The sequence below is a fragment of the Macrotis lagotis genome, chromosome 2 (genome assembly GCF_037893015.1).
Source record: "Macrotis lagotis isolate mMagLag1 chromosome 2, bilby.v1.9.chrom.fasta, whole genome shotgun sequence".
NCBI lineage: Eukaryota > Metazoa > Chordata > Mammalia > Peramelemorphia > Peramelidae > Macrotis > Macrotis lagotis.
Genome location: NC_133659.1, coordinates 264,551,392 through 264,570,425, shown reverse-complemented (window position 1 = coordinate 264,570,425; position 19,034 = coordinate 264,551,392). Strand labels below are relative to the sequence as shown.

Below are 19,034 nucleotides of genomic sequence, written 5' to 3'. Positions count from 1 at the left end.
GATGATAAAACATCTTTCAAAATGGACATTTAACACTTTTTAAAAATTGTTATCAAGTTAAAGTAAATTTGGACTTGCTTTTCTACATTCTAAAGAAAAGTTCCAGATTAAGACTCTTTTGAGTTGGAACTTTAGAGGCCATCTAATACAATCCCAATTTGAAATGGGAATCTTCATATTTTTCTGTCGGGTTGCCCTCTATCATCTTATGGTCCTGTTTAATATTTTTTGTGGGGTAGCAGCTAGCAATTATCTGCCTTATCCTCACCTTGCCCAGAATCCACAAGAGCCCTAGGGGACCTGAGGTGATACATAGGCCCTTCATTCTCTTCCTTTTTGCCAATTCCCTTTTTCTCTCCTCCCATCCTTAAAGGACCCTAAACCTTTCTTTCCTTGCAGGAGAGAACCAGAATCCTCTTCCATTTGGACCCTCCATTCTGCCCCATCACCCACCTTCAACATGGTGGCAAGTGTGTGTGTGTGTGTGTGTAGGGGGGGCTGTTCTTTATGTTTTGCACATCCTCAAATAAAAATGTGAACCTTTTGTAAGCCTGAGCTGTCTTACTTTTTCTCAGTGATACATGCATATAAACACTTAAATTCATTCATTTTTGTAACACTTCTAATGATGGGGCACTTTGGTAGCTATGAATATATATTGTAATATCTCTTTAGGACTTATTTATACTTTTGCAAACTATCTTGTTTTACTCCTGGTCATTCAAACTTTATATTGAATAGTATTCTTTTGGATGTCATCAAAGGCTACATACCCTCTTTCTTTGATACACTGTTGTGACAGTCCCAGAATAAAAATAAACTATACTGAAATCAAAAAAGAAATATATATTCACAAGATTTTAAATTCTTTCCTGGCAAAAGAAAGCAAATGTTGAAGATGAATCTGAATCCAGATTTTTAGTGCAAGTGAGCCTACCTTGAATTTTGATAGTTACTGTTAATTATTTTGACAAACTTTAAAACATGGTGCCCTGGTGCTGAACTTTTCTTGAAATGCCCATTATGGAATTTCTTCCCCAGTGATTTTATTTTTCTTATTTTTACCATACTGTTTTCCTCTCCATAGAAAACAGCTCATGAACTTTGCAAATTATTCTATTTTCAGTTAATGTACCACCATATTATTAGACAAAATTCTTAAAAGCATGAAAGCTCTAATCCCATCAAATATAGGGAAGTGGAACATTGCCTTCAGGCTCATTTCATAGCACAGCCATAATTCAAAGAGGCAGTCATATGCTATGTCCAAGGTGATTACTATTTCTCAGGAGCCACTTGTGGCACAGAACCTCAAGCAACTTAAGTCCTATGGTTGAACTCTCATTTTTTTAATTAGAAAATACCCAACCTACTCTAAATAATGATGGTACCAAAATATAGTGTATAATTAGCAATTACATGGTCATATTGAAAATGGAATAAAGATCAGAATTGTGTCAGTTTGGGGCAGCTAGGTGGTGCAATGGATAGAACACTGGCCCTGGAGTCAGGAGTACCTGAGTTCAAATCCAGCCTCAGACACTTAATAATTACCAAGCTGTGTGGCCCTGGGCAAGCCACTTAACCCCACTGCCTTGGAAAAAAAAAAAAAGAATTGTGTCAGTTTGATATCCCTTCTGTTTTGTGGCACAAAAGTTATTAAGCTGAACTAGACATACAGACAAAAATTAGATACTTTGCAAAAGTATCTGATTAATTTATCTTCATATATATATATAATATGGAATGGAATTATATTACCAATACGAATTATAAACAATATGGGCAGCATGGTGGCACAGTGGATAGCACTGACCTTGGAGTCAGGAGGAGCAGAGTTTGAATCCAATCCCAGACACTTGTCACAATACTATAACCATGAGAATTACCTGAATCTAATAATGAACAATGCAAAAGATTACCATGCAAAGTAGTTTTTGAAATAAGAATGTCAAAGATCTTCATATTTTAGTTTAAAAAGTTCAAGCTATTAAGATTATTCAAAAAAGTTGTAGAAATGCTAACAGATTCTATGACTATTTTCCCCTGAAATCATCTCTTTTTTTTAAAAAATAGACTTTGATCAAAATTCAGTTGACAACAGCTCTTTCTCTAGATGTAGCCAGCATTTTTCATCATGACTGCTTCAGGACTCTCTTGGATCATTGTATTGCTAAGTCATTCACTGTTGTGCATTTGTACAATACTGCTATTACCATATATAATGTTCTCCTGGTCCTTCTCACTTCACTATGTATCAGTTCATGGAAGGTTTTCCATCCAACTTAATATAGTACTCTAATTCCATTACAACAATATATCAGAACTCATTCAAACCATTCCCCAGTTATAAGTATCCCCTCAATTTCCAATTCTCAGCTACAATTAAAAAATCACTGCTACATTTTTGTTCCTTCAAATAGTTGTTCTTCCCTTTTTTGTCTGGCAGGGAAAGAGATCTTATAGTGGTACTGTTGGATGAATAGTTCCAAATTGTTGTTCAGAGTGATTGGATCAGTTCACAACCCTACTAACAATACACTAGGTTTTTCAGTTTTTCCAATTCCCTCCAATATTTGCAATTTTTATTTTTTGTGTCATCTTAGACAATATTATGGGTGTGAACTTCATTGTATGTTGATGGTGGCTAGTATTCTGGAAATCTAGACCAATAGAGGGAAGATACTGATTCATCTTACCAAGATTGAGAGATTTCAAAAGTGCATCACTAGAATTTTTTTTTGTTTTTTTGTTTTTTTAGGTTTTTGCAAGGCAAATGGGGTTAAGTGGCTTGCCCAAGGCCACACAGCTAGGTTTTTATTAAGTGTCTGAGACCGGATTTGAACCCAGGTAGTCCTGACTCCAGGGCCGGTGCTTTATTCACTGCGCCACCTAGCCACCCCCTGCATCAATAGAATGTTAACCATTGCATAATTTGTTTTTTCAGCTTCAACAATTTAGACAATTTTTCTACCAAGGTGTAACTACCAACAATCAAGTTCTATGTTTTTCTCAATACAGGTACATACTGCACTGACAAAGTTTGAAACAAAGTTTTATTTTGCCCACTGCCATTCAATGAGTATACCCCCAATCATAGGCAACCATACAAATATGAAGAGGGGGAAAGTGATTTCTTTGAAAACCAAAGAATTGGGTCTGAGTTCTTGATCTGGATCTTGAAGGAGTGAATGAATAAAACAATTATTAAATAATTATCATATGCAGAATACTATGTTAATCACTGGGGACAGATATAGGAAAGTAGGACAATCCCTTCTCTGCAAGAACTCACCTTCTAATGAAGAGAAACACATAATGTTGGACATTTTAGCTTCAAAGAAATGGAAATCCTTAAGATGCAGCAGCAAAGCAAAAAAAAAGTTCTTTAATGCAGTTTTCACTGATAAAACAATGTAAATTTCTGATCTTGAACTTTTGACATTGTTAAGGACTTTGATAATAAGAGATTTCTTTTCTGGGTCTTCAATAGATGTGACAATAGTACCATTAGGAGCCAATGCCAGTATTTATCATCACAAGCATTACTTTCCAGCATGTTGGCTACAGGATTGCTATTCCCAAAATTGTTAGATATAGGGTTTGTGAAGAAATGGCATTCAAGGTGGAGCTGATAATTTGACCTCTCTGATACAAACTATTTCCTCCTACTTCTCAGGATGCTCGGTTTTTCCAACTAGACTAGATTGCCTACCATACAAGTAGTAATTTGCAGTTTGTGGATATGGCTGTTTCCTTCTCCAGAGGAGCCTCTTCTTTTGTGATTGTGAAGGGTGGATTATATAAATAGGCTATTTGAGGTTTGCTGCTACTCTCAGATCCCTTGTGCCAATCTGTTGCTGGGAGCTGATAAAGTTACTTCTGGAGGTGATGAAGAAGGACTTTTCTTCACAATGATTTCTTCTCTTAATGATTGTAGTGACTGGTCTAAAAATAGTTCTCATATTTTGGGGGACAGAATTTTTTCCAACATTCTTGGATTTAAAGCTCCAGTCTGGCACCATAGAAGTCAGAGTTATGATAGTTGTCAGGATAGCAAAACAAATGATTTAGCTTGCCTGGTATAAAGCGTTTCCCATCTTTTACTCAGGGACTCTGCTCCTTTAGCTAGGCTGGCTTGTCTGCTCTGTAAATGTCAGCTGGTTGGTAGTTTGTGGGGATAGCTTGCATCGTTCTCCATTGGAGTTCTTTTCCTGGATGGTGGCTATGAGGGTTGGGCTTGAAGCAGGACCAGTGATCTTAGAGGTGTTCTTATTCCCAGAGTTCCTGTGTCATATCGCAACTTAGATGACCATGTAACCTCTATGGATCTCGAATTCCTCATCACAGTCTAATTTTGAAAGTACTTAAAGAGGAATAAAGACATTATTAAAACTTAATGAGAAAGAGAAGCTATTATGAATATAAATTAACACTAATATGGATACATTGGAAATTAAGGTTAGCACAAATCATCTTTTCTAGTTTTTAATATATAAAATTAGCTTATCCAAATACATGTAAATATAGGTCACTCTGGCTAAGATAATTGAGAACATTTTATTTATTGTTTCCTCCACTCCCCCAAAATGACAGTACTTTGAATTGTCTTGAATATACAAAATAGATTTTGTAGACCTTTCATTATCACTGAAGAATTGTACAATTCTCTACATAATTTTGGCAGAAAAGACATAGCTAAATTCTCACATATCTTTAAAAGGTGATGTAGTTAAATATGTGTAAATAAGAAATTTTAAATCAAACTATTACATGATAATCAATAACTGCCTGTCAAATATGTTAACACGTTTAACAAAAATATTTTTATACAATATTAACCTGTTTGCCACAGATGGAAGGGGGGTGGGAAGGGAGGGTGAAAGGAAATTTTGCAACTTAAAACTATACATATGCCTATGGATGAATGTTGAAAAACTTTTATAACATGCATTTGAAAAATAAAATATCAATTAAAAGTATTTTAATAATTTTTCATTAAAGGGAAAATGTTATTTTTTAAAAATACCATATTCACAAGACATTTCCCAATTGACAAATGGTCAAATAATATGCAAAGGCAATTTACAGATGAGGAAATCAAAGCAATCCAGGGTCATATGAAACACTCATCTAAATCATTACTTATTACAGAAATAAAAATTAAAGCATCTTTGAGAAACCATATCACACCTCTCAGACTGGCCAATATGACCAAAAATGACATTGATCAATGGTCGAAGAGATGTGGGAAATCTGGGACACTAATACATTGTTGTTGGAGCTATGAACTCATCCAACTTTTCTGGAGAGCAATTTGGAATTATGCCCAAAGGGCAACAAAAATGTGCATACCCTTTGATCCAGCAATACCACTACTGGATCCATACCCTGAAGAGATCATGTAAAAGGGTAAAAATATCACTTGTACAAAAATATTCATAGCAGCCCTGTTTGTGGTGGCAAAGAATTGGAAATTAAGTGAATGTCCTTCAGTTGGGGAATGGCTTTACAAACTGTGGTATATGTATGCCATGGAACACTATGGTTCTATTAGAAACCAGGAGGGATGGGAATTCAGGGAAGCCTGGAATGATTTGCATGAACTAATGCTGAACAAGATGAGCAGAACCAGAAAAACACTGTATACCCCAAAAGCAACATGGGAGTGATGGTCAACCTTGATGGACTTGCTCATTCCTTCAGTGTAACAACCACAGTCAATTTTGGGCTATCTGCAATGGAGAATACCATCTGTATCCAGAGAAAGAATTGTGGAGTTTGAACAAAGACCAAAGTCTATTACCTCCAAATTAGAAAAAAAAAATTACCTTATTATGCAATTTTGCTATCTCATTTTCTTTTTCTTCCCTAAGGATATGATGTCTCTCTCATCATAATTAACTGAGATCAATGTATACCATGGAAACAATGTAAAGACTAACAGAATACCTTCTGTGGGAGTAGGGGAGGGAAGCAAAAATGGGGAGGAGGGGTAAATTGTAAAATCCAAAATAAATATTTCTAAAAAAATAAAAATAAAAAATAAAGAATAATACAACACCCATTCCTACTAAAAAACACTAGAGAATAAGAATAAATGGATTGTTCCTTAGAACAATAAGGAGTATATAATCTGAAACCATCAACAAGCATTATATGCAATTGGGAAAAATTAGAGGCATTCCCAGTAAGGTCAGAGGTGAAACAAGCATTCCTGTTATCATCACTATTATTCAATGTTTTGTTAGAAATTTAGTTTCAGCAATAAGAGAAGTAAAAGAAATTGAAGGTATTAGAATTGTGAAGGAAGACACAAAACTCTCTTTGCAGATGACATGATGGTATACCTAGAGAATCCTAAAAAATCATCTAAGAAACTACTAGAAACAATTAGCAACTTTAGCAAAGTTGCAAGTTATAAAATAAATTCTCATAAATCCTCAGCATTTCTATATATTACTAGCAAGATACAGCATCAAGAGGTAGAAAGAGAAATCCCATTCAAAAATAACTTCAGACAATATAAAATACTTGGGGGACTCAGAAACGCTATGAAAACAACTAAAAAACACTTCTCTCAAATAAAATCAAATTTAAAAACTGGGCAAATTATCAATTGGTCATGAATAGGCCAAGTTAATATAATAAAAATGACAATTGTAAGCTACTTATTTAGTGTCCTACCAATCAAAATTCCAAAAAATTACTCTAGTGAGTTAGAAAAAATTGTAAGTAAATTCATATGGAGAAATAAAAAGTCAAGAATCTCCATGGATTTAATGAAAAAGTACAAAAGGTGGCGGCTTAGCCCCACCAGGTCTAAAATTATATTATAAAGCATCAGTCAATAAAATTGTCTGGTATTGGCTAAGAAATAGAGTGGTGGGTCAGGGGAATAGTCTAGGTGTAGTAGCATGAAATATAGCAATCTGCTGTTTGATAAACCCAAAGAGTCCAGCTATTGGGATAAAAACTCTCTTCAATAAAAACTGTTGGGAAATAATGGCAGAAACTTGAATTCGACCAACATCTCACATTCTATTACCAAAATAAGATTAAAATGGATACATAAAAAACATAAGAGACAATATTTTAAGTAAACAGGAGATTAAGGACTAGTTCACCTGTCAGATCTATGGAAAGGGAAGCAGTTTATGACCAAGGAAGAGATAGCATTCATTAAAAACAAACTAGATAATTTGATTAAATTAAAAGGCTTTTACTCAGACAAAACCACTGTAACCAAGATCAAAAAAAAAATGTGGTAAATTGGGAAGCAATTTTTACATCTAGTATTTCTGACAAAGGACTCATTTCTAAAATATATAGAGAATTGAGTCAAATTTATAAAAAAAAAAACCAAAAAATAAGCCATTCCCGGATTGACAGTCAAAGCACATGCAGAGACAATATACACATGAGGAATCCAAAACAATCCATAGTCATATGAAAAAATTACATCTCTAAGGTACCACCTCACAGCTATCAGACTGGCCAATATGACCAGAAAGGGCAATGTTCAGTGTTGGAAGGGATGTGGGAAATCTGAGACATTAATTTGGAATTATGCCCAAAGGGCAAGAAAAATGTGCATACCGTTTAATCCAGCAATACCACTACTGGGTCTAAACCCTGAAGAGATCCTGAAACATGGTAAAAACATCACTCGTACAAAAATATTCATAGCAGCTCTGTTTGTGGTGGCAACGAACTGGAAGTTGAGTAAATGTCCATCAATTGGGGAATGGCTGAACAAATTGTGGTATGTGTATCTCATGAAACACTATTGTTCTATTAGAAACCAGGAGGGATGGGAATCCAACGAAGCCTGGGGTTATCTGCATTGAACTGATGCTGAACGAGATGAGCAGAACCAGAAGAATATTGTATTCCCTAACAGCAACATGGAGTTGACAATCAATCTTAATGGACTTGCTCGATTCATAAGTACAACAATCAGGGATAATTCTAGGGTATCTGCGATGGAGAATACCATATGTATCCAAAGAAAGAATTGTGCAGTTTGAACAAAGACCAAACACTATTTCCTCTAATTTAAAAAAAACAACAACATTATCTTATATAATTTTGCTATCTCTTATATTTTATTTTTTTCTTTATGAAATGATTTCTCTCTCAACACAATCAATTTAGATCAATGTATAGCATGGGAATAATGTAAAGACTAAACACTGTCTTCTGTGGGGGGAGGGAGAGGGAAGGGAAATTAGGGGGGGAAATGGTAAAATTGAAAATAATTTGTTTTCTCACCTACATTTGTAGTCTTTTATTCTTATTTTTATTGAATTTTACAATTTTCCCCTAATCTCACAAATTATATAAGATAGCTTAAAAAAATTAAAGGTAATAGTCTTTGGTCTTTGTTTAAACTCTACAGTTGCTTTTTGGGTACCCTAAAATTGTCCCTGACTGTTGCACTGATGTAATGAGCAAGTCCATTAAGGTGATCATTGATCATGTTGCTGTTAGGGTGTACAATGTTCTTATGGTTCTGCTCATCTCACCAAACATCAGCTCATGTAAATCCTTCTAGGCTTCTCTGAATTCCCATCCCTCCTCGTTTCTTTTTTTTATTACATTAATTTTGTTATAAGAATAAACATAAACCCCCTCCCCTCGCCCCAAGAAGATGAGAAACCTCAAAAATAGTGTGAGAGGAAAAAAATGTACTTCAGTACGTATTTAGATTGCAATGGCTGTCTCTGGGGTGCATTGCCTTCTGTATCATACGTCCACAAGGGAAGTTGCTTCAATATTTTTTCCCACAGTTGCTATTACTAGCTCTCTTTCCCTCCCTTCTATTCCTCCCCACTCTCATTTATTCTATTCTCTCTCCTTTCATCCTGTCCATGTTCAGAAGTATGAAGTATCCAAGTACCATCTCCCACAATCTTCCCTCTCTTCTATCACCTAGTCTTCCCTTCCCTCCCCCCATTCCCCTTTCTTCTCATTTTTCTCTAAGGTAAAATAGATTACTATATCTTACTAAGTGTATATGTTATTTCCTCTCTAAGCCATTTCTGATGAAGGCTCACTCATTCCCCTCGCCTTCCCCCATGAAAATAAACCTTTAAAAAAAACCCCACAAGGTAGGCACTATAGGTATTATTAGTACATATTTTGCAGATGGGGAAACAGTTTCAGAGCTTTGCCCTGTGGTAATAGTTCAGAGTCGGGATTTGAACATAGATCTTCCCAAGTCTAAATCTAGCCCTCCAGCTACTATTCCATTCTTCTGGGAGGCATCAGTAATTGTGAGTTCTATAGCAACCACATAGGCAAATGTTCACTTGACTCTTCCTGAAATGTTACCAATGTATAAAGACTTGTTTATTAGATATACTCTATATGTAATCATATTTTCTAGACATTTTGTGTAGAATTGGATCCAGATTTTAATACATCTCCTCATATACATATTTACATATATATGTATGAATTCTTAATAAAAATAGGATGTAAAAGAAAGTTAATATTCAAAAGTGAATGCTCAAAAAGATACTTGGACAAAAAGATATTTGGACAACTCAGTTCAATGAAATTTCAGTCTATTACACATCAATATTTCTATCTTTTTATTTCTTTGGGACATGATCTTTCCTATTCCTTTTGAATCTTCCCTTCTTTAAATACCTTTAAAATGATTCTGAAGTCTTTAAAATTCTGCCTGAATCAGACTCCTGCCTCTCATAGAGGCATATCAGATATGGAACTGAATGAATCCAAATGTTCCACTATTGATGGTAACTAAAAGAAAAATACTATTCATATTCCATTTCCATATATTTATACACACACACACACACACACACACACACAAACACACATATGTTCTCAGGATGAACTGGTCTTTAGTCCTGATGCTGAAGAAATCAAATGTTTTCCCCATTTTTTTTTTTTACAAATTGTGCTGTATTTTAAATTTGAGTTGTTAGCCACAATAGCTCTCTTTTGGCAGAAATCATGTTTCCCAGCTGATGCAACTTCTGGGCTCTTTTGGTCTCTTCTTTGGGGCAACTTCTTTGTATTCATTAAACATCTGAAAAAATTACATATGTCCACTGTCTAGCACAGTGTTTAGCATAAAGCAGTTCTAAACATAGGCTAGTTAACTAGATGACTGATAGGTCGATTTCCAATTTCCATTTTGGGGAATGGACAAGCTTGCTTAATCAGAAAGGCTATAGCTGGTCTAACTACAGTTACTATTCATCTTTATTCTTTCTCATTTGGACAAATTCTGATGTTTATTCTAGTCAGTCCATAATCTGAATGAATATAGACAACTAATTCTGAAATGAATAAAAAAATGGTAACCAGTCATTTTTGTCTATGAGGATAATGTCAGATTCTGTGTTTTGGTGCTGTTGGGGTGTTTTTTTTTTTAATTTTAGTGATACCAAACAAGTTTATCCCATGCAATGTGAATATTCCCTTCTTTGCTTTGTTTTGGGCAAGGCAATGGGGTTGAGTGACTTGACCAAGGTCATACAGCTAGGTAAATTATAAAGTGTCAGAGGCCACATTTGAACTCAGGTCCTTGTGACTCCGGGGCCAGTGCTCTATCCACTGCGCCACCTAGCTGCCTCCAATGTGAATATTCAAGGGAAATCAAAGGGGGAACGAGCAGAAAAAACATAGTGCAATTTTCATGGGTGACATTAAAATTATTTCATAAAGAGAACTAAATCACTAGTGTACAAAAAGTTCTATGGGATAATACTGCTTAAAATTCAATAAAGAAAACTTCAGTCACCACCAATGGTCATTGGCACATGGCACATAAAGAGGTTTCTTTATTGCAGAATCATAAATAATGGCTTTTATTTTTATAGTTGATGTTTGAAAATATTTTCACCCTTTCCTGTTGCTAATCAGAATTATTGTGGTTCAATAAATAGTTCAAGATTTATGCTATTCTTATTACTCTAGAACCATTTTTAAAATTTCAAGTTAATTATTGTACCTTTGATTCCTGTAGATGACATTCACATTTGCTCCCTTCTTTAGGAAAAATTCTACCATACGTTCATTTTGCTCTGCAATTGCAAGCAAAAGTAGTGTATGACCATCCTGCAAAATCATATTAAAGATACTGTTACAGTGTGCAAGTATTCAATATATGCTTCAATTCCACTTAAGACACTCTGTACATCTTGTGAACTTGCTAATAATGAAATGTTAAGGAAGTATGATGCATGAATCTTTGAAGTGTCAAGACCAAGGCATCCCTCCCTCATTTAAATCAAAGTCATGTCATGGTCTTTTTCAAGAACAAATGGCAAAAAATAACAGCAGCTACAGCTACCAGTGTGATCATAAGCAAATTATGTCACCTCTCTGGACCTTAGTTTCTTCATATATAAAATGATCGAATGAAACTAGATAGCCCCTGGGATTCCTTCCAGCTATTAATGTGTGATCAGGAGATAGAAATGCAGCATCTATTTCTTTAGAAGTTTTTTTTAATCATGCTATTTCTACATAATAAATTAACATTGTGTTCTCATAAGTAAAGGTCTGAATGTAGAGAAACACTGTATGCAAATATTTGGTGGAACTGTTGCATTCAGAAGCAGACCTAATATATTATATACAGAGAAAATTCTGTAGAGGCAGTTGTGATATAATATATACAGAGCTAGCCTCAAAATCAGCCTGAAGCTGTCACAAATGTGCTGGTTGGGGGGCCCTGAGACTTCATTTAACTTTTCAGTATTTCAGGACACTTCCTAAAACAGGGTTTCTTTTTTTCCCCAAATTACATGAAAGATTATTTTCAATATACAAATTTTGGGAGATTTTGAGTTTACATTATTCTTTCTCCTTGCCTTCTGCCCTCCCCAAGAGATCAAACAATTTGATATAGATTATAAACGTAAAATCATGTTAAACTTATTTCCACCTTAATAATGATGTTGAAAAACAAGAATCAGAAAGGAAAGAACCATGAGAAAGAAACATTAAAATCTAAATTTGAGAAAGTTAAAACAGCATGTTGTGGGTCTGCAATCAAACTACATAATTCTCTGGATGCGGATGGCATTTTCCATCACAAGACAGACAAGGTTTCTGAACTTTGCTTGTGTCTATAATACTGGTTTTAAGTACCTATAATATATAGAATGCAAAGTCAACTATATTAAAATAAAAAATAAAGTTAACGGATCCCAGTTTTGGAATTCCTATTCTATCTGCTATCACCATGATTATTCAATATTGCATTAGAAATGTTAAGATTCAGGGGCAGCTAGGTGGTACAGTACAGAAAGTACCAACCCTAGAGTCAGGAGGACTTGAGTTCAAATCCAGACCCAAGCAGTTTATACTAGCTGTATGACCTTGGATAAATGACTTAACTCCATTGCCTTGCAAACACCACCCCCTCCCAAAAAGAAAGAAAAAGGAAATGCTATATTTAGTAAGAAGAGAAGAAAAAAATTTAAAGGAATTAGAATAAGCAGTGAGGAAACAAAACTCTCAGTCTTTGCAGATGAGATGATGGTATACTTAGAGAATCTAAGAAAATAATCTAAAAAACTACAATTAGCAACTTAAGAAGAGTTGCATAATTATAAAATAAATGAACATAATCATTAGAATTTCTATTTATTATCAACAGAGTCCAGTAAGTTCAGTAAGAGATTGAAAAAGAAATTCAGTTTCATGTAACTGTTTGAAACAAAAAAACTTGGAAATCTACTTTCTAAAACAGACCCAGAAACAGTATGAAAACAATTACAAAATACTTTGCACACAAATGAAGGCAGACTTAAACAATTGGAAAAGGTCAATTGTTCACTGGTAGGCCAAGCTAATTAATAATAAAAATGACAATTCTACCTTAAATTAAATTACTTATTCAGGGTCATATCAAAGTAACAAAAATATATTATAGAACTGAAAAAGTAGAAATAAAATTAATCTAAAGAACAAAAGGTTAAGAATATCAAGGAATGAATTAAAAATACAAATGAAAATCTTGAAGATCTAGGACTAAATCTCTAATACATACATATATATATATTAGTTTTAAATAAACTACATTATAAAGAGGCAATCATCAAAACTGTTTAGTACTGACTAAGAAACAGATAAGTGGATCAGTGGAATGGATTAGTTACAAAAGAAAGCAAATAACTATAGTAATCTACAGTTTGATAAACACAAAAGAATTCACTGTTTGGCAAAAAAGACCACTGGGAAAACTGGAAAAGAATATGCCAAAAACTAGACTTAGAACAATATCTCACATTCTATACCAAGGTAAGATGGGTACATGATTAAGAGATTAAAAGAGGGATACCATAAGCAAATTAGGAGAACAAGGAAAAGTTTTTTTCTGTCAGATTTATGGAGAGAGAAAGACTTGATGATCAAACAAGATACAGAGAACTAAATAAAATGTAAAATAGATCATTTTGATTACATTAAATTAATAAGTTTTGCACAAAACCAATGCAACCAAAATTAGAAGGAATGCACAAAGCTAGGAAACAATTTTCACAGTTACTGCTTCTGATAAAGGATTCATTTCTAAAATATTGGAGAACTGAATCAAATTGATGAGAATACAAGTCATTCCACTTATAACTGGTCAAAGGATATGAACAGAGAGTGTTTAGATGGAGAAATTAAACCTATCTAAAGTCATATGAAAAAGTGCTCATACTAGGAATCATGAGCAGATGGATTTCAGAAAAACCTGGAAAAACTTAGTGAAATGATGTGGAGTCAAGTGAGCAGAATGAGGAGAACACTGTACAATAACAGCAACATTGATGATGACAGATTTAGTTCTTCTCAGTCACACACTGATAGATGACAATTCTAAGAGACTTGTGATGAAAAATGCCATTTACATTCAGAAAAAGGGCAAGTAGATGGCACAGTGGATAGCACTGGCCTTGGAGACAGGAGGACAGGACTTTGAAACTGACCTCAGAGACTTGACACTTATTAGCTGTGTGACCCTGGGTTTATCATTTAACCCTGACTGCCTCAAATCCAGGGTCCTCTTCAGTAGTGCTAATTCATAGCTGACCACTGAACCAGATGGCTCTGGAGGAGTCTGGTGACATTGCATAGCCCCCCCACACACACACACACAAAGACACTCAAATTCGATTAATGTCTTTCCATGGCATCACTTCCCTGATCTCATGATATTCTTTGAGAATGAAAGCCAAAATATTATTATGGAGTCTCAATGCAGATGAAAGAAAACTATTTTTGTATTTTTATTTTTGTATTTTTTCTCATTTCTTGTTTTCCTTTTTATTCTGATTCATCTTTCATAATATGACTAATATGGAAATACATTTAACATTACTGTCCATGTATAACCTATGTCAAATTGCTTGCTGTCATAGGGAGGTAGAAAAATGTGGAAATGAATGCTGATATCTTTACAAATAATTGAAAAAAACCTAAAATTTAAATTTAAAAATTTAAGAATCAGAAGACCTTAAAATTCATATCTTAAAAAAAAAGACTAAATCAGAGGGCAGGCACTGGTCTCAATTAACTGAAAGAGTTTACTCATGAGGAGTTCCGATGAGAATGAAATCTCTTCCCATGTTCCCCCAAAATTCCAAAGGCCAAGGAACTTTGACTACAGATTTATTTTAAGTTTTTTTCAATAAAGAAATACTTCATGAATAGATAAATTATAAAATGTGAATTGGAAACTACCTGATTACCATTTTAGCTCAAAAAAAAAACACTTTTAGCATATAAAAGGTGGTCTTCTACCTTCTACCTCAATTTCACATTTATATTGAAGCAGCTCTGGAACTATCTATGGCTGTGTTCTAGCCAGAGGCAACATAGTGAAGCAGTGTTCTTGAAGGCATCTGCAAGATTAGGGTCAGCACCATGTTTAAGCAGGACAGATGTATATTCCTCTTGCTGACCCTGTACTGTCTGTGAAAATTATATAAAGAGATCCTGTAATATAAAATTTAGTATACTAAAATATCATTAGTGATATTTAAATTAAGTTAGAAAAGTCTATTTACTTAAAGAGAGAAATCAAAATGCATTTTATTGACCAGCAGTTAACTAGTGCATACCTTAATTAAAGGTGTTCAACTTCCAATGTCATGTGGGTTCACAGCTGCTATTTTCTCTCCACTAGGAGAGGTCACAACATCTGGATATACATTAGCACAAGTCAAGTGCAGTGGGGTCCTATGGAAACAAGAGAGCTATGTTCAATAATGTACTATCAACCATCAAAATTGTACAATTACTTATAATTTCTAACATAAAATACATTATTATACTTGTGTCTGAACTGTAAATCTGCCCTAATAAAGATAAATTGCTGCTATGGTTACCTGAAGAAATACAAAATATGCATTAGCTCTTCCTGCTAGATATGATAGACAAAATTGCCAGAAGGACAAAAAGCCCTAAAAACAGCAGGTAGATTCAGATTTCATTACAGATTGGCATGGGAACTTTACTCAGTTTTTGACCTCAGCTCTTTTCTGCCTTGGGACTCCCCATATTGATGCCAGACTTAATTGCAGACCCCCAACTGACATAGCCCACCGCAGCTCAGATCTGAGGAGTTCTGGAGATCTGGGAGCCTCAGCCTCACTGGTAGCTGGGATGACAAGTGTATATCAACCTACCTGAATGGTTAGCCTAATAGACTTTTTTCCATTAAGAGTATCCATGATTACAAAATATTTAGTAATGAGGTAGCCTCAGAAAACCATTTACATACTTGCACATTATGCACTTGTCCTGATACTAGTTCACATCTGGGGTACTCTCCATCAAAGCTTTATCGAAAGGCAGCCTTGCACAGCTGCAGGGGCACTGGGTAGCTAATTTAGCAGGATGCAAGTTTCAGCAGTTCTTCTATGCTCACAAGGTCTGAAGTAAGAGCCTGCTATGTCTACTGACCACAAGCCAACCTCACTAATGTCATAAAGCTATCACCAAGTGGGTCAAAATAGGAAGACTTATTTTTATCAGAGAACCTCAAAAACCATCTTTGCTGTTCAATCATTTCAGTTGTTTTGACTCTCAAGGACATCATCTGGGGTCTTCTTGGCAAAGATACTGGAGAAGTTTGTCATTTCGTTCTCCAGTTCATTTCAGAGATGAAGAAACTGAGGCAAACAGACTTAAGTGACTTGCCCAGGGTTACACAGGTAGTGCCCAAAGACAGATATGAACTCACAAAGATGAGTCTTAACAACAATAGGTGTAGCATGGATATGTCCCAACGGAGGGATTATCCACATTAAACAAAATCATGTATCCCTCAGGTAATCACTGTGTACATATCCATTTATTATGTATATAAACATATTGTTCATTGTTTCTTGTTCTTCAGGAGTTCCCTTTTGCTTTTCCCTCCTGCCTTCTTCCAGAGTATCTAAGACTTATTAATTCCCCAAACTCCCAGCTGCAATAGTGATGTCCTTGGCCTTGCATGTAGCCTGAGAAGAAAGAAACTACTTTCTAATTAAGAGTCACTGGGCCAAGAACTCTGCAAATATTGTCTCATTTGATTTTTGCATTAAGTCTGAGAAGTAGATGCTATTATTATGCTTAGTCCTGGTAGGGGAAACTGAGTCCATAAAACTTAAATAACTTCTGAGGGCTACGCAACTAGAAAGTTTCTGAGGTGTATTTGAAATGCAGGTCTTCCTGACTTTCCAGGTCCAGTACTCTACTCACAGTTGAAAATTAGTTTTCACAAGACAACACTGTCTTAAATTAATAATTAAACAAAATATATGATACTTAAAAGAAAAACAGAAAAGGAGGAGAGGAAATGAAGGAAATTATGGAGACTAGGAAGGGAACTTTAAAAAAAGGTGAGATTTGTTCATTCAAGTTACACTAATCTTCTCTATCTTAATCCAGTTTATCCAATGCTTATGTGCTATGATTAAGGTAGGTGTTTTTATTCATCAAAGTAACAAAACAAAAGGACAGACAGGATGAAAGGTCAGGATGGAGAGAGAGATAGTCTTGGGAAGGAGTTGACAGAGGAGAAATAATTTTTTAAAATGTGTTGATTTTGTGTTGTTCAAGGAATACCTCTAAGACATACTAGTTGTGTGACCCTAGGCAAGTCACTTTTTAAGCTCTCATTGATCCAGGCAATTTTCTAGATTCTAAGTTGCTGAGAAGACACTGAGCCACACAAGGAAACCACATATCCAATCCTTATTCCATGAGAAGCTCTAACATCCACATGTAACTGGATGGCTATATTAGGTTTGCGAAAAAATTAATAAAGTTGATTTCATAAACTACACATGGAAAAACGAGTATCCTCTACATAAATAAGCATAATTCATACCTGTTTTTACACTGTCTTTATAACTTGTGGGAAATCGTGTCCTAAATCTTTACCTTAAATTGAAAATACTGATGAGTAACTTGTTTTCAAGAATTTAGGATTTTGAGGAGCAGGGAAGGGAGTTCTTACTAGAATCATTTATAGAAAAATCTATAGAATAGATAAGACCTTTTTTTTAATGTCAGCACACTGTAGGAGATGCAGTCTTCCTCTGCTCTTAACTGAATAGAATAAATAGCTCTATTGTTTTCGAGAGTTTGGTTTGAGAGAGGAATACTGTAGGTATTTCCACTAGATTCCCCCCTGCATGGAATTCTTTCCTCTCCTCTTCATTTCTCACCTTATCTGGCATATTGAAGTCCAAGTTCAGCCCTGCCTTCCACAATAAGGTTTTCCCAATCCTCTTAAAGTGGATATCTCCCTCTGAGGATTATCTCAAGATGATCCAGGATGTAGAATCTTGTTTCTCTTTAGCTGTTTCCTGTTGTTTCCCCCCCTTTAGAGAGTGATTTCCACTGTCATCCCACATCTCTCCGCTCTTCCGAGGTCAAACAGCAGGGGAGGGCCCCGGACCACAGCCCCCTCCCGTCCCTTTCTTTAGGACTCGACCGTCCAGGCTGCAAAGTCCCCGGAGACGCTGATGGTCTTGTCCCGCTGCTCCTCTTCCCGAGGGCTCCGAGCCTGCGGCCCCTGCGGCGCCCCGGCCTCCCGGCTCGGCGGCCGCTCTCGGGCTCCGCCTGGGGCCCTCCCCGAGGGCTCGGGCACCGGGAGGCTCCCCGGAAGCGGAAGGCCTGCTCCGGCCGGCGCTCGGACCCCGGACCTCCACGCGGGGGGCGCCCGGGCCGCCCCGAGGAACGCGAGGCTGAGGGAGCCCGGCGGGCCCGGCCCCTGGCCCGCCTCACCTGTCCCAGGGGCCGGGCCCTCTTGTCCTCGCCGGCTGCGCTCCGGCCCTCGGGGTCCCCCCGCGGGGGTGTGGGGGCCCGGGGGCCCGGGGCTGAGGCCCCCTCGTAGGGAGGACCCCGAAAGGCTGCTCCATGGGGCTTCGCGTCGGGCTCTCGGCCTCCCGCGCCTGCAGGAGCGGCTCCACCAGAGGGAGCCTCCAGGCTCCGAACCGCCATTTAAACCCGAGGCTGCGCATGCGCACTGCGGGGAAAACACTTCCAGGAGAGCAGGGCAGCCGAGCCAGGCGGAGCGGCGGAGGACGAAATGCGCATGCGTCTGCCTGGCCCGCGGCGCATGCGCTATGCTCGGGCTCTCTCACCGACCCTTGTGACGCAGCAGAGCGGGCCCCCGCCGCCGCCGCTTCCGTGTCCCGCGCCGCGCGCGCTCCCGGGCTCCTGCGGCCCCGAGGGTTCTGCGCAGCCGCAGAAGCCCAAGATGGCCCCGAGGCCCCGGGCCGTGGAGGCCCCGCACGGAGGCTCCTGGCTTCTCCGGGCCGAGGCCGTGGGGTGCGGGCCCAGGACTCGGGAAGACCCGGGAGCAGCGCGGCCTCAGGCCCCGCGTGGGGAGCGCGCTCCGGGCCGTGCCCTCGGGGTGCCAGGCCCGCACTGCGAGGACCCCCACGGAGGACTCTGCCCACGGGCGTGGGGCTGCCCGAGGAGGGGGCGAGAGGCGGAGCCCGGGCACCTCCCCGGGGCCAGGGTTGGCCCGGGGGCCTTGTGGAGGGGTCCGGGCGCCG

The 19,034-nt window shown here is 37.4% G+C and overlaps 1 long non-coding RNA gene across 3 annotated transcripts in view; it reads right to left on the bottom strand.

Moving 5' to 3' along the window:
* The window catches only part of LOC141514932 (uncharacterized), a 237,193-nt gene extending 218,750 nt beyond the window's left edge, over positions 1–18,443 (bottom strand). For all 3 annotated transcript variants that reach the window (XR_012476153.1, XR_012476151.1, XR_012476152.1), the window contains exons 1-4: positions 17,697–18,443; positions 15,099–15,216; positions 10,991–11,097; positions 3,296–4,366 (exon numbers count right to left, since the gene is read on the bottom strand). This is a non-coding gene — a long non-coding RNA (uncharacterized LOC141514932). The remainder of the gene's footprint in view (positions 1–3,295; positions 4,367–10,990; positions 11,098–15,098; positions 15,217–17,696) is intronic.
* Positions 18,444–19,034: the final 591 nt, after the last annotated feature.